Source organism: Myotis nattereri, assembly GCF_964212035.1.
Source record: "Myotis nattereri genome assembly, chromosome: 12".
NCBI lineage: Eukaryota > Metazoa > Chordata > Mammalia > Chiroptera > Vespertilionidae > Myotis > Myotis nattereri.
The window spans coordinates 71184069-71201001 of NC_138087.1; the positions used below are offsets into that span (position 1 = coordinate 71184069).

At 49.8% G+C, this 16933-nt stretch overlaps 1 protein-coding gene across 2 annotated transcripts in view; it reads left to right on the plus strand.

The window, feature by feature from the left end:
- Positions 1-16933, plus strand: part of ASTN2 (astrotactin 2) — a gene marked incomplete at its 5' end in the record, with an annotated part of 643478 nt that overhangs the window by 400697 nt on the left and 225848 nt on the right. The gene's annotated exons all lie outside the window — the stretch shown is intronic.

Consider the following 16933-nt stretch of genomic DNA (forward strand, 5'->3'; position numbering starts at 1 on the left):
GAACCCTGCGTTCTACCAGGCAGGGAGGTTGGCCTCTATGTGTGGGTGCTTGCCAACATTCCCAGATGGGTTTCCTGTGACATTGTGTCCTGGAGTCCATGCAACCACCGTAAGCACCCCCTCCTCACCTGCCAGACATGGCCCTCTCCATGTTCAAATTCTCAGACCCTCACCATTCAACTCCCTGAGTCCTGGGTATGCCCTGCGACCCCCGTGCCCACCACACTCTCCGTGGGCCAAGAGCTTCCCAGGGCTTCAGTAATTAAGTTCGCACATGCCAAAAAGAAAAATAGCATCACAGATGCGGTGGCAAATTTTAGCTAATTAACCATATGGTCTGGATTGCTGACAGAGTGGGGAGACGCTCTGGGTAAGTGCCGGCTTCCTGGTTTCCTGGGGGGAGGATGGATATTAGGTGAGTCACCACCTCCTCCACCACAAGGGCGCAGAGATGGGGCTTCCCACCACCTGCCTGGAGGTGTCCCATCTGCCTCTTTACTGCGAGCGACCCTGGAGAAGGAAGTCCCCACAGGGTGGAAGGCAGAGTCTGGCCTATGGGCAGGAAAACCCCTGCACCCCGTTCAGCAGGTGCTGTGAGGGGGAGCACTCTGTTTAAGGTACAGAATTTGGAGAGCCAGTTCTAGCAGTGTAACACCAGAGGGGCATAGTGGATGGCACATTGGGAACCTGGGTTTCAATCCCAGAGTTGTCAGTGAGTAGCGGTGTGACCTTGGGCAGGTGGCTTAGCCTCTCTGAAGTTAAGCCACTCGTTCTGCCTTACGTGCCTAATTGCAGGATTGGAGTCAGTGATGACCATGTTTTTGTTTCGTTTCTGTTCTAAGCATCTCACAGGTAGAGAGAGTGAATGAGGGAAAGAAGTAGCCGATATAGTATTAACTAAAGTCCATTGCTCATACTTTATGTTGTACAGTTCTATGGGTTTTGACAAATGCATCATGCCATCTATCCACCGTTTCAGTAGACAGTGTCGTACAGAATAGTTTCACTGCCCTAAAGGTCCCCCATGCCACCTATTCATCCCTGAACTCCCAGAAACCACCGATCATTCATGTCTCCACAGCTTTGTATTTCCAGAACGTCATCTAGTTGGAGTCAGACAGTATGTAGCCTTTCAGCTCCTTGCACTTAGCAACACGCATTTATGCTGTGTCTTGATGGCTCATTTCCTTTCATTGCTGAAAAACATCCCATTGTATGGATCTCTCTCAGTTTGTTCTCCCAGTCACCCATTGAAGCATAACTTGGCGGCCTCCACTTTTGGAATAAGGTCGCCACAAACATTCATGTGCAAGGATTTGTGAAGATGTAAGTTTCCCATTTTTGTGGGTAAATATCAATTACTGAAATAGCGTAAGAATCTGCCACTCTTCCAAAGTGGCTGCATTCCCACCAGCCATGAACTCTTCCAGTTGCTCCACATCCTCACTGGCATTTGGCAATGTCAGGGTTTTGAATTGTAGCCTTCCTTATAGTTATGTAGTGGTATTTCGTTGACTCACAGTTTCAGAATGACAAGTGTTGTGCATCTATTCCTATGCTTATCTGTTGGGGATCTTTTTTGATGGGGTGTCTGTTCAGCTCTTCTGCTCCTGTTTTTAATCTGCTTGTTTGTTTTCTTATTGTGGAATTGTAAGTGTTCTCTGTATAATTTGGATGCGCATCTTATATCAGATATGTGTTTTGCAAATATTTTCTTCCAATCAGTGACTTGTCTTTCATTCCCTTAACAGCGTCTTTCATTTTAACAGAGCAGAAGTGTGTTGGTTTTTTTTCATTTTAACAAAGCCCAACTTATCTTTTATTTTCTTTAATGCATTTTGCTTTTGGTATTATATCTGAAAATGCATCACCAAATCCATTATCACCAATATTTTCTTCTATGTTATCTTCTAGAAGTTTTTATAATTTTGCTCTTTACATTTAGGTCTATGATCATTTGGGGTTAGTTTTTGTGAAAAGTATAGGGCCTGTGTTTAGATTCCCCCCCCCCCCCCCCGGCTCCCCCACCACCTCCCACAGTATGTGGCTATCTCATTGTTCTAGTACCATTACTTGGAAAGACTCTTGTTCACTGAGTTGCCTTTGCTCTTTTATCAATAAGTAGTTGACTAGCCCAGCTGATGTGGCACAGTGGTAGAGCATCGACCTATGAACCAGTGGGGGGTCACGGTTTGATTCTGGGACAGGGCACATGCCTGGGTTGCGAGCTTGATCCCCAGTAGGGGGCGTGCAGGAGGCAGCCAATCAATGATTCCCTCTCATCATTGATGTTTCTCTTTCTATATATCTTTCTCTCCCTTCCTCTCTGAAATCAATTTAAAAACAAAACAAAACATTTTTTAAAATTAGTTGACTGGTTTGCCCTGGCTGGTTTGGCTCACTGGATAGAGCGTTGGTCTGGGGACTGAAGGGTCCCAGGTTAGATTCCAGTCAAGGGCATGTACCTTGGTTGTGGGCACATCCCCAGTAGGGGGTGTGCAGGAGGCAGCTGATCAATGCTTCTCTCTCATCGATGTTTCTAACTCTCTATCCTTCTCCCTTCCTCTCTGTAAAAAAATCAATAAAATATGTTAAAAAAATAAAATAAAACTAGTTGACTGGTTTTATGTGAGACTGTTTCTGGGCTCTGTGTCCATTCCATCAAACCTTGTGTTTATTGTTGTACTAACTAATATACACAGCTTTGACTACTGTAATGGCATAGTTAGTCTCAAGGTCGGGCAATGTCAGTTCTCTGCCTCTGTGTTTCTCCTTCAGTGTTGGGCTGGTTAATTCTCGGTCTTTTGCTTTTCCATAGTAAACTTCAGAATGAGTTTCTTAATCTCAACAGAATGGATTACTGGGATTTAATGAGTCTATAGACCAAATTGGGAAGAACTGACATTTTAATAATATTGAACATGAGCATGGAATATCTTTCCACTTAGTTCGATCTTTGATTTATTTTATCAAAGTTTTATGGCTTTTCTTATATAGATCTTGTGCCCGTTTTGCTAGATGTATACCTAAGTGTATCAGATTATTTGGTGCCCATGTAAACGGTGTTGCGTTTTTACTTTCAAGTTCCCCTTGTTCATTGCTAGTGGACAGGAAAGAAAATGACTTCCATATATTAACCTTGTATCCTGAAACCTTGCCATACCGCTTAGTAGCTCCAGGAAGTTGTTGTTAATTCTTTGGGATTTCTAAATTGCATATTCTATTTTTTAAAACCTACATCATATATCTAATAACAACAATAATAATAACAATATGATGTGCCAGGTGTCAATTCTACACACATCATCTCATGTCATTGCACAACACCTACTGTCACCAGTATTGTTACTCTTATGTTGTCCCTATTACTAATGAGAAAACTGAAGCTTCGTAAGGTATGGCAATTTACTCAGGGTTGCAAAAGGCAGAGGAAAGACTTAAGCCTGTTCCTTCTGACTAAGAAATAAATTATAGCCGTAATAATAGTAACCACCATAGACTTAAGTATATGCCAGGCTGTTAAATGCATTGCCCCTTTTGACCCTACTAATTGTGTCGGTAAAAGTAGGTACTCTTAAGATCCTCATTATACAAATAATGAAACGGAGAATAACTTGCTCAGGATCATATGGCCAGTAAGAGGGGGGGTTTCAGATCCGTGCTCCCTGCTTGTGGGTAGAGTTATTACAGAAAAACCGGAGACTCAGCGTGAACCCGTGACTGTGTATGACAACATGACCAGTCACTAACAAGGCTGGGTGGAAGCTAGGGTTTTAGAAGCTGGGTTAACTTACACTTTGGTGTCACATTTTAAAAAGACCAAAAACTGTGTTCCTGAATTGGGTTTCTCTTTTCCCAGATACTTCTTAAAGTCTTGGTAGGCATTGGTTTTGAAGAACACTTAAAAACCGTGTCCAACTGTCCTATAACAATATGCCTACTTCACTTTGGTTATGATGTAATGGCCACACTGGCTGGGTTCTGGGTTTCGCTGCAACCGAGAGCACGTCTGTGGGAATTTAAATAAAGAAGGGACGCGAGAGATGTCAGGTCTTCTCATTAGCACCGTGTTGCAGAAGGCAAGTGCAAACGTTGTAGCCTTTCTTCTCCCTTTGGGGGTTTTCTTTCTCCATTGCTAATGACTAATAGAGAGAGAGAGAAAGAGAGAGAGAGCAAGGAGGAGAGAGAGCAAACAAGAAAGCAGCTGCTATTAGATTTCTCTGACTTCGGCAGGTTTCTCATTTTGCGAAGCTCATTAGAGGCAGCTCTACGGAAAGACTTCCAAGGTGCCCTGGGGAGGATGGGAAAGACGAAAGGGAGAGGGAACGTTCAGCGATGTGATCCCAGCCACACATCTACCCCAGAGCCAGCTATCCCTGGGCCACGTGTTCTGATTCTAAAATTCCCCTCATGGCTTGGATTTAAATGTTAACATTTTTAAAAATGTCCTTCCTCTCTAACTACTACAAGGAATGAAGTTATTATCAATGCACAGATGCCGTGTGGTCTGTGAAAATGGGGCTTTGGTTTTTCCTGTCTGTTGCTTTAAGTTAGGAGTTTTGAAACGTCTTTTTCCTTTCCTTGAGAGTCTGACCTACTTCAGGTTCAGTCTCACACACGTTTTTGAGCATCTTCTATGTACCTGACGCTGCGCTGGGGGCCGGAGAGGAGAGAGAAGCCAGTCTCTGCCCGGGCGTGGGGGAGACAGACACAGCAGCTGGGTTTTCAGCGCCTGCTCTGGTGGGAAGAGTGCTCCACGGCGTGCTGGGCATTGCCTTTGGCAGTAATAACTCTCCTAGAGCCGGGAGTAGGGCATGAGGTTAGGCAAGAATCAAATCCACCAGCAAGAGAGAGAGAGAGAAAGAATTCCATGACAGAAAGAGGAGACCTCCACATTAGCAGCCTCCTGTCCTGGGTCTTACTATAGCTCTATCATGAGACTCGGACAAGCTGTGTATGCTTTCTGGGAAGGAGTAAAAGAAAATAATGTGAGCCCGGCTGGCATGCCTCAGTGGTTGAGCGTGGACCTAGGAACCAGGAGGTCACCATTCGATTCCTGGTCAGGGCACATGCCCGGGTTGTGGGCTCTATCCCCAGTAGCGGTCATGCAGGAGGCAGCCGATCAATGATTCTCCCTCATCATTGGTGTTGCTATCTCTCTCCCTTTCCCTTCCTCTTTGAAATCAATAAAAATAAATAGTGTGTTTTTTTTAAAGTAAAGAATTTGAGGTCCATTCCAGCTCTAAACTGTGGCTAATCAAGGCAGACATTTTGAGAATGTTAACTAGAGCTGCTAGCACTGTGCCCGCTACAACAGCAATAGCTGCCATTGATTGAGAGTCTGCTATTCTCAGTGCTCCGCTAAGCAACTCTTCTTATGGACTCTTTTCATCCTTACAGCAAGTATGTGAGGCAAGGAGGATTCCCATTTCCATTTTTCGGACAAACAAACAGAGACTCAGAAAAGGTTCAACCAGGGCCCCATGGGGAATGAGAGGTAGAACCAGGGTGCAAGTCCCAATGTATCTGGCTGGAAAGGCTGCTTCCAGGAAGGTAAGAAAGCAGACACAAAGTGCCCACGGTAACGGGCTCCCATCTTGGGGGCTTGCTCTTAGCTCTCTGGGATGGAGACATTTGGGGACCCCTAGGTTTGTCAAAGAAATGACCCCACATGGAAAAGACCCCAGAGCTGGGAACTGACTTGCTCACAGCCATATGGCTGGTTGGTGGTACAGCTTCACAGAACTGGCTCCCGTCCAGGGCAGCCTGAGGGTGCATGGGGACTGGCGAGAACACCCTAGGATTCAGGGAGTCAGTAGCCTCAGGCCTGGCACCCATCCGGCAAGAGCGTCTGTCCTTACTGGGGGACTGCTGGCATGCGAGACCCAGGTGGAGGGGCCTTGAGAACAGGATGTGCTGAGCATGACAATATAAAGGTCCTAATTGGACTTGAAATATTTTGAAAGGTACTGGGATCTTGGCTTCTGCTCTTGACTGTGAGGAAATAAGCAGCGAGACCCCTCGGGGCTGGGGGAGGTGGAGTGGAGCCTTCCGCCGGGGACTGGGCTGGCGAGGGAGATTTGGGCTATGCAGTGGCCTCCGCTGGAGGCTCAGGGCACCTGGGGCCAGGGAAGCCTTCACTCAGACCCTGCGGACCTGTGCACGAAGCTTCAAGCGTTTGGCCACCCCTGGGCTGTGTGATCCTGGGCAAGGCTAATTTTCCTCTTCAGATCTCATGGATAGCATCTGAGAAAGCAAGATAATGGTAGTACTTAGAGAAATGCAGAGGTTGGACCTAGTGATGTCGAACTTTCCCCACCCCCAGCTCTAACATTTTATGTCCAGGTGTCAGTCAGGGCCTTTGAATCCTTCCCTTAGTACTGGCAGAAAATGTTGAGCAGGTGCCCTGGCTGGGTGGCTCAGTTGGTTGGAGCATTGTCCCATACACCAAAAGGTTGCAGGTTTGATCCCCAGTCGAGCACGTATGGGAGGCAACTCATTGATGTTTCTCTCCTCTCCTCTCCTCTCCTCTCCTCTCCTCTCCTCTCCTCCCCTCCCCTCCCCTCCCCTCCCCTCCTCTCCCCTCTTCTCTCTCTCTCTCTCTCTCTCTCTCTCTCTCTCTTCCCCTCTCCCCTCTTTTCCTCCCTCCCCTGCCCCCTTCATCTTTCTCTCAAATCAATAAACATATCCTCAGGGGAGGATTAAAGAAAAAGGAAAAGTTGAGCTAGCTGCTGCCGAGGCCCAGTGACAGCAGCTGGGCTCATTCTGGTGTTATGACAGGACAGGAACCCCGGAGCTGGCACACACAGGCAAGGAGATGGAGGGCGAGGGGGCTGACGAGAAGATAATGTTTCTCTAGATCGCAATTACCCAGGCAGGAGTTAGTAACGGCCATGCCTGGAATGCTTAAGTGAGTTTGGGTGCCTCTGGTGAAAGCTGTTTTGCATTGAGAGAGAGAAAGCATGTGCCATGGGTAACCCAGGTGTCTGTGTGTGTGTGTGTGTGTGTGTGTGTGTGTGTGTGTTCATCCATAGCAGCATGTGTATGAGGGAGGGCAGGAGAGACAGACAGGTGTGGGCGTGGACGGACAGGTGGGTGGTGGAGTGAAGTTGACAGCCCTGATTTCCTCAAACATGACCCTAGGAAAGTCATCTCGCCTGTCAGAGCCCATTTCCTCACCATCGTCATGGAGATAATACCTAACTTGCAAGATTGTTGAGGTGTGTCTTTGTTTGGGCTGCTATAGCCAAATACCATAGGCTTAAACCACAAGCATATATTCCTCCCAGTTCTGGAGGCTGGGAAGTCCAAGGTCAAGGTCAAGCAGAATCAGTGTTTGGTGACAGGCACTTCCTGTTTCTTGGATGGCACCTTCTTGCTGTGTCCTCCATGGCAGAAGGGACAAGGGGTTCACGGGGGTCTTCTATAAGCACCTCTCAAAGGCCCCACCTCCAAATACTGCCACATTGAGGATTAGGTTTTCACATATAAATCCTGGAGGGACACATTCAGTCTATAGATAGGAAGACGGTTGGAAAGAGAAAGGCTGTGCCACCAGACATGGCATTTGTTTAGCAAAGAGCCGTTACTGTTATTAGTGAGGGCATCCACCTGGGACATTCAACCAACACTGGCATTTTCAATGAGTCAACCTTTACTTTTCAGCATTTCATTTAAGGGGCAAATTGAAACATTACCAGCCTATTTTCGCATAGCTTTTAAGAACATGGAGTTAGACTTTTCAGCGTTCAGCTTACTTGTTCTGTGCACTTGACCTCTTTGTACTTCTGCTCCCTCACTTTAAAAAATTAGAATAAGAGTACTTATCTCAAAGGGTCATTGTGAGTGTGAAATGTGATATGTGCAAAGTCCTTAGAGTAATGTCTAGCCCATTGTCAACAGTCAATAGACATTAGCTTTAAAAAATGATGCTTGTAATAACAATTCAGTGCATGCTGGATGTCTAGGGAAGGAAGGGAGGTTCGGGAAGGTAGGTGGACATGTATAAGGCAACAACCCAGGCTCCACAGGAGGGACCCTGCAAGGCCACGGCCAAACATATGTGTGCCGCACCAGCACGGCCAAGGGTAGACCTGAGGAGGGGCGGTGAAGGATTGAAGAAAAGAAAGACAAGAGAATACAGCTGGGGCTCAGTGGATCTCCCATGACTGGATGAGGACACAAAAGACCTAGATTACAAGCTGATGCTTTATTTTATAGTCTGATTAGGACAAGGGTAGATTAACATGTATACAAATGTTCTTGTTTTGGCAACACTTGCTGCACCTCCCACAGCCCATTATCTACTTAGGAAGGAATTAGGGAGGGCTACAAGGTCAGGCTTAATTATGCTAGGAGAGCTCTGCCCTCCAGGCTGGGACTTGTTTGTGGACCTGCCACAGGTCAGCCCGAGGCTTGACCCTAGAGCCGTTCCCTACATCATGGTCTCCCCTACAATTCCATGTGGCTAAGAGGCATGCATTCATTCATGGAACAAGCATTCACTGAGCCCTTCGTGCGTGTCTCAGGACTGGATGCACATTAGTGAGTGAAACATACATGGTCATTGCTCTCTGTGCCTTTGACCCAGTGAGGGAGACAGTGAATGAGCAAGAACAAGTCCAGTGTGAAAATGCTGGGGCAGGGGAGGATGGGTTTTGCGGGAACCCAGCGAAGGGGCATTAAACTCCCATGTGACGGGAGAGGCATTGACAAAACCCTCCTGGAAAACAAAACAAAACAAAACAAAAATTGGAGCTTGGCAAGCAAAATAATGGCCCCTGAGATGTCCCTATCGCCTGCAGAAAGCATGCAGCCCCAGTGACGTGTCGATATTAGCCCAGGAACCCAAGGCAGACGCCTGACCTCCAGAACTATGAGGTAACCAGGTTACGCTGTTGTGAGCCACTGAGTTTTCAGTGATTTGTTACCGCAGCCGCAGGACACGAGCACAAGCAGCCAGTGCCATGTTTGAGTTAGCATCCTCATTGCAGAAAACCGTTCTGGCGGTGGCTTGGTAAATGAATTGGAAGGGCAAGACTGAATGCAGAGTCCCTGCCAGGCTGCTGTGGTGGTCCCTGGGAGAGGAGGTGCGGTCTAAGTCAGAACAGACAGCTGTTCACATGCTGTGTCTGTCCCAGACCGTGGAGTCGGGATCTGTCGATGAGGGCGGTGCAGAGGGGAATCAGACAGAGAGATCCCTGCAGCCGAGAGCTTCAGAATCGGGCCGAGAGACACCTGCAAAGAACAACCATACCAGGCAGACTCTGGCCATCTTGAGATCAGAGCCGAAGTGTCATGGAAGCAAAAGGACATTTCTCCCAAAGCCAGGCCTCAGGGACAGCTTCTGGAGGAGATGACACCATGAGGTCTGTCTGCAAGGCCCCCAGAGGGCTCAGAGGAGGTTTGCCAAGGAGAGTCCGATGCAGCCCCTGCTTTGAAGGAGTCCCCAGTCCAGATGGGGTCATTCCTGCTAACTTTTGAGAACATGCAGTGGAGACAGCTCTGGGTTGGGAGTTGAGAATATGGATGGGCAGCCAGTCCTGATCCTGCAAACCCAGGAGCCTTGAAGTAAGGCCCTTCTCTGCCCTGCCTCTGCCCTCTCTCCTATCATTTTCATGAGCATTGGCTGAGATGAGAACGGCCCGTGCATGTGAGCCACTGTTTAGCCAGTGAAACAAGCTTGCACCCTGAACCTTGAAAGAGCCAGGAGGGTAGGGATCGTGAGCTGCCTTCTGCTCAGGAAGAGGTGGCCACCCTGAAAGCCTCTATCTGGAGGTGGTCGAGCATCCATACAGGGCTGGGGGCTTTATTCAAGATCTGGCTGCCATTCTGCGGGACTCACACAGAACAGCGGAGCTGAGGTGGGCTAGGGTGGAGCAGTGGAGCTGAGTGGGCTGGGGTAGGTGGAAGCAGAAAGGAGGCAAGGATTTCCATGATGGGCCAAGCCACACTGGTCTGCTCTCAGGCCACAGTCAGTGAGAACAAGGTGCCCAGGGGACTCTAGCACTCACTGAAAGGGAATCTGAGGGAGATGGGCTCCTGGAGTCACCACTGCCCAATGTATCCCATGACTCCTTGTCCTACCCCCCACCATGTGCAGTTGACAGTGTTGCCCTGCAGGTTCTATTTCCTGTCTCTCCAATCTGTGCCTCTCCGCAGCGTTCTGTCACACAGCTGCCTCATCCTATCTTCTCCGGTTGCTCAAAGCCTCAGAACTGACCCCCCTTCCTCCAGTCTTGCTCCTTTCCCAGCCCGGCCTCCACCCTGTATCCAGGCAGCTTCCTAAAGCTCCAGTCAGGCTGTATCGCTCTTCTGCTTAGAGCCCTACAGAGGATCACCTTGCCCTCCAAATAAAGCCCACTGCATGACTACGAAGGCCATGAGATCTGATCCCTGCCTGCTCCTCCCCAGCTCATCTTCACTTTTTAATCAAAGCTTGTCTGTCCTAAATCTTAGCTTCTTTCGGCTTCTATAGTGTGCTATGTGAGTGTACTCTTCTCTCTCTCTCTCTCACATGTGTGCATAACCCAACCATGCCTCACTTCCTTGGTCTTTCCCCGGTAGCCACTTCCAATCTGCCAAGACTCACCTCCTCCAGGGAGCCTTCCGGATCTCCCAGTCTATGTTAAGTGCCCCTCTCCTACACTCCCTCGGTTTTTGAACCTTCCACTTTGTCACTCTGACCTATGATCATCTGTTTAGTAAGTAAAGAGCTCAAACACTTTTCTGCTATAACTCAGGCAAAACAATGTAGTCTTCTAGGTTTCTATCGCTGACATGATCTTTCCCTCAATCCATTCCATTGATAGCAAAAAAGTATTTCAACTTGCCAATTAAGGGCACAGAACATCCTCTTTAGGGTAACTATTTAGTCCAAAGTTCAACTCCCCAACTAGCTGTCCTGTCTTTCCCTTACCTGGCAGTTTCACCACCCCCACCCCCACGGTTCTCAGGATGGATGCTGATGGGAGAATGTTGGCACAGACACGGTCTACCAGACCCTTGCTGGCAGTCACTATGTGATTTCTTGTTGAGCGTGGCTCTGGACTCTTGTATTGTCATCCATTGTGACATGGGTGGTCTTGGGCAGGGGCAACATGTCAGAATCCACTATCAAAGCCCCAAGTCACGAGGACCTCACACTCTGGAGCCCCTTGTTCTAATCTCTGGCCCCTTTCACCTCCCTGTCTCCATGGCAGGGGGATAAGCCAGGGAGTTTTATGGCTTCGTTTTCTCTGTCCTGTGGGTGCAGGACTGGGGGACTAAATTTTGCTGGCTTCTTGCTCACCTACCGCCACCCACTCAGTGGAGCTACCATTGGGTTGTTAGCTAAAGGGACTCCAAACTCCCTCCCCAGATTATAACCTGATCTGGGGGACCAAACCCCATTGTTCCTGATCATCTGCCCTGGGATCCTCCCCAAACCCTTGTTAGGATCTTGGGAATTTGTTGACACCACCATCAAGGTTGGGGTGAGTGGGGAGGGTGTGTTGACTTTCCAAAGACAAGAAAGAAGGTGTGACTCTCAGGCCTTTTCTCCTCACCAATCCCCCCAGCATGATTGGCAAGAAAAAAAAAAAAAAAAGAGTTTTCTCCTCCCTTTTCCTCTCTGGTGGGAAGTCCCCAGAGGTCACAGCCCTGCACCATCTGCACATTAAAATAAGACTGTGACCAGAGTCGGCCAAGCTTAGCTTTGGTTTGAAATGGAATCTTCACCCCCCAGTGCGGGCTGGCTTTCCAAACTATGATGTAGCTCAAGATAAAACAGAGTCAGCTACGGGCACCTTGTGGACAGGGAATGTCTGCTTCAGCATTGCATCCCCAGTGCCTGTCACATAATAGTGACGATGTGTTGAATGAATGGGTTGGTGAAAGGATGATGAACGAAGGACTAGGTCTGGCGTGCTTGACCAGAGAACTTGAAGAAAGACCCATAAGGAAGAAGCAGGTCACCTGAGAAAGGACTTTCTCACTAATCCCTGAGGAGGGCGGAGCTGGAGGGTGGGCTTGGTTTCAATACTACCAGACCCTAGAGCAGTGATGGCGAACCTTTTGAGATCAGTGTGTCAGCATTTTGAAAAACCCTAACTTAACTCTGGTGCCATGTCACGTAAAGAAATTTTTTGATATTTGCAACCATAGTAAAACAAAGACTTATATTTTTGATATTTATTTTATATATTTAAATGCCATTTAACAAAGAAAAATCAACCAGAAAAATGAGTTCGTGTGTCACCTCTGACACGCGTGTCATAGGTTCGCCATCACTGCCCTAGAGACTCATGTGCCTACAGAATGGATAAAATCTAGCCTAGTGCCTTTCCGTCTGGGCTCCAGAGAGATCCATATTGTATTCCCGCCTTCCCTCTCCCAGTTCCAGAGGCAGGGAGGAGCTTTCCCAGAGCACCCAGCCAGGCAGAGGCAGAGCCATTGTCAGAACAGGTCTCCCAACTGCTGGATCACAGAGGAAATCGCATCTCACCCGTCTCCTCCCCGCCACCCCCAAGTTGCAGAAAGGCTCCTGTTTAGTTAGGGGGAAGAATGGGGCACGGTTTAAACCCGGGGAGGTGTCTGCATTGGCGTTGAGAGTTTGATGCCACCCTTTCAGGTGGCTTTGGGCAGCCCAGGGGGGGCCAGGGAGAGTGGACCCCTCCTTGCAAACTCAGAGGCTCAAGGCCAAAGCTCCTAGCTTCCTTCCACAAGGAAAGGCTGCAGACAGCAGCACTGGCTTCTCCAGGATGATTTACTTCCCTAAAATACCTCAATTTAAATGCTAATTTCTCCAGAACTGAGGGGTGATGGGCTCCTGCGAGCAGCTGGTCGCTGTGTATTAATGTATCCAAAACACTCACACACACTCTTCAAGGGGGGCCAGGGAAAAGCTGGGGGAGGGTGGCGTTTGAGTCCGGCTTCCCTGGCTTGTTATTGCTGTTAGCAGGGCTGATCTGAGGGAACCGGACAAGGTGCATCTGCCTTTGGTGCACCTTGCTCTGCAGGTTTGTGGCCTTTAGTGGTCACTGCAGGTGACAGGAGGGTGGAGAGGCCTGACTCTCACCTCCACGCACTGTCCAACAGACACTTAGGGGCCTTCTACCGTGAGCCGGCACTGTGCCGGGCTCTCCCAGGCTCTCAGGAGATTCAGAATCTAGTGTGGGATGCAGGCAACGGAATGAGCATTAAAGATAACTGTACACGAATCCTCCTCCCAACCCCTTGAAGTTAACCTGACTATGCCCATTTTACAGATGGTGGCACTCACGCTCAAAAGTCACTAAGGCTTCCCAACTCAGCCAGGATTTGGATCCATGTCTGTAAGACTTCTGAGCCCATGACCTTTCCACTACCAGATCCCAAGGCCACTCCTGGAATCCATTCACAAGCAAGATGCATGCGAGAAAGGTGACAGGAAAGGTTTACTCCAGCTAGGAAAAGGGCATGGCTTCATGGCAGAGGTACTTTTTGACCAGGCTCTTCCTGCTGGCACGGCTCACCCACCCAAGCTCTGTACCTCCACCCCGATGTGATGCAAACCCACACACCCGCGCGTACTCCAGGAGTGGAAGGTCTGACCTGCCCCGGCTTGGAGAGATCACTTTTCTTCTCTGGTCCTCCGAGCTCAGAGGGGTTCCTGGTCCCTAGCTGAGCCCCACAGGAGCAGGTGCCTATGCACATAAGAAGTTAGAGGAAGAAAGCAGGTTTGTAAGCTTCTGTGGAAGAGCTGGAAGTTTAGGCCCCAGTCCCCGATGTGCCTTGGATCCTGGAAGCATGCTGCAACCCTGTGATAAAACATTAGAACGGACTCTCAAGATGTAGGTCATACACAGGTTAGCACGTGCGTCTCTGGGTTTCCTTTCCTTGTCTTCCTTGAGCGTCCACTCCACATGCAATTCGCACAGTGCTAGGCCAGGGGGATGGGGGCGAGGGGGCGAGGTGGCTGGACATGGGACAGGCACAGGCTTGGTCCCCTGGAGTCAGAGTCCAGGGGGAGTGTTAAGTATCAAATAAGGTCCCCATGAGCCCCCTCTGGTGAGAACCGCGAAGCTCTTTGCAGAAGGCAGCAAGGTGCTCTGAGAGAATGCGACGGGAGAACTGGTTCCTGAAGATTCCTCAGAGGCAGAGACATAATGTGTGGGCGAAAGGGTCAGTAGCAGCAGAAGGATGAGTAGGAGCGGAAGGATCGGGGGGGGGGGGGGGAGTTGGCCAGGTGCAGGGGGTGGGGGCAAAAGCTCTCCAGAGAGAGGGCAAAATCTCAGGAGGCTCTTTTGTAGGCAGCAACCACGGCCTGTGAGAAGAATGCAGGGACAGTCGGTGCAGCTGGAAAGGGTGGGCCAGGCAGTGCTCAGGGAAGTAGGCAGGAGGGGACACAGGGCTGGGCTGGGTGGGAGGCCTTGCAGACCTCCTGCAGCTCTTGCATTCTCTCCTAGTCCTCATGGGTGGAGGCACCTCCCCGGACTGCCCAGGCTGTCTCCCTGGACATACGGGATGAGTGAGGCCTGTCATTCCCAGAGTTGTCGAGTGCACGGGGCCCAGGGTCTATTTTTAAAATTTGATCTGTTGTTTCCATATAATGTCAGTCAAGAAGGAACTGTTTTGTAGATGTTTGGGGGGGATGTTTATCGAAGGAATAGTGGCCCCGTTGCTGTTTGAAACACATTGTCCACTTATGCATGTACACACACACACACACATACACACACACGTATGCACGTGTGCATGCAGCCACAGTCATGGGCACAAAAGCACAGTCCGCTCTGACTGTAAACGAGAACGGCCTGGTTAACCCAGTGACCCAGAGCCCAGGCCCCGATCCATTCACTGAGCCTGTTTCCCGAGTGCCAGGCACCGAGCTAGGAGCCCCGTTGGCTACCGTGGGGTCTAGGCCACCGTCACGTCCTCCCTGTGAACCTCAGCTGGACAAGCCCCTGAACCTCCCTGAGCACCCATCTCTTCATCTACAGCTTGGGAATGAAACAGTTTTCTCTTAGACATACATGTCTTGGCACACTACCTAGAACAGAGCTGATGATTAACATATATGATCGATCAATCAGTATTACTCATTCTCCTTCCTCTCTTCCTAGTATTAGGATTAGTCAGTTGCCTGGTAGTTTTTACCACACACACGCTCACACTGACACACATTCTCACACACGCTCACCCACACACACAATCTCATTCACACACACACACAGTCTCATTCACACACACTCTCATCTCCGCCCCCCCCCCCCATCTCCCCCACACACACTCACACACACTTACTCACAAGCTCTGAGAACCTGAGTTTGGTTTCTGCCTGAGCCTGAGGGTCAGCCCGCACCCTCCCAGCCTCTGACACCCATCCCAGGCGGGTGGGTTCCAAAGCTGCTGTCCTGCCCAGGTTCCCACTGTGGCTTCCAGTGCAGAGGAACTTCCCCCCTGGCTGAGGCTCCCATCCCTGCTTTGCCTCCAGAGAGAGCTGATTGATGCAAAGGCCCAGGGCGCCCTCTGCTGGCAGAGGCCTCACAGGACGGCTGTCGCCCAGGTGGCACGGAAGGGCCCAGTCCTGAGGGACCCTCCTTGGTCTTTGCTGCTGCTGCTGCTGCCTTGTCACTTCTGCTTTGTCCTTGCCTCCTTCCCAGCCTGGCCTGTGAACTCCCACCCTTCCATCTTCTCCATCTTCCTCAGGTGCTTCCTCAAAACACCCCCCGCCCTGCCACCCCTGATTCCTGGAAGCTCAGGGGGGCCACCTTCCTCCAAGAAGGAGCATCCTGAGCAGGCCCCCAGCCATCCGGAGGGTGCCCACGGGCTGCCTCCCACATTTCTGTTTTCCTCTTTCTGAGCCTCATTTCAAGGCTGCAGATGAAGTGCTAAGCATCCCCTCTTTTTGTTTCTCTCCTTCCGCTCCTTTCTCCTCCTCCTCCAGATCATTATCAGTATTTCTAAAAGTCAGATTTTTGGTTGTTGTTAATCCTCACCTGAGCATATATTTTTCCCCATGGATTTTTAGAGAGAGTGAAAGGGCAGGGGAGAGACAGAGAGAAACATCAGTGTGAGAGAGACACGTCGATTGGTTGCCTCCCGCAAGTGTCCAGGGCCGGGGATGGAGCCTGCAACCAAGGTGCATGCCTATGATTGAAACTGAACCTGAGATGCTTCAGTCTGCGGGCCAAGGCTCTAACCACTGACACTGAGTCAAACTAGCTAGGGCTCAACAGTCCAATTTTAATACAGAAATGCCCTAGAATGCTGTCCATGCCAAGTGGCTCTCAGGTTTCAGCTTGCATACTCCCAGAAGCAGGAAGCTCACCCCCTCTCTTGGCAGGCGGCTCTGGTTTTAGGCAGGTCTATTGTCTAGAAGATTAAAGCCTGCCTCCCTGCGATGCACTGTTACTGCCCCTCCCGCTCCCTGCCCCCCAAGATGACCTTTGTTCAGGGCTCAGTAACCTGGGGTCACCCGAGTTCTGCCTTCTGTACCTCTCCTCCAGGAAAGGGACAGAGCCACCTGGAGAAGTGAGGGCAGGAGGGTTACTAGCCTGGGAGTCGGGAGACCTGGGTTTGAGGATAACCCATTGGCTGCTGTTGAGCAAGTCACTGCCCTTCTCCAGGCCTCGGTTGTCCTCCCCGTCTCTAAAAGCAGGAGATTGATCCCAAAGATCGCGTAGGGTCCTTCTACTGTAACAGGCAAACACCCAGTCGTTCAAGCTGCTCCTTCTCCAGCTGGCCCTCACCCGTCTTCTTCAAGCACTGCATGCTGCCCTCCATTCCCTCCCGGCATTGCTCAGGCAGTGGCCGTTTAGGAGCCAAACTCGCGATTTCTACAGCATCACTGTGTCCTCAGCAGTTGGCAGGGTTAGCCCATGAAGTGTTTATAACTACCCTGAGGTCCCCTCTATAGACAAGGAAACTGAGGTTCTAAGAGGACCCCCTAGCTTGCTCAAGATGGCACAGC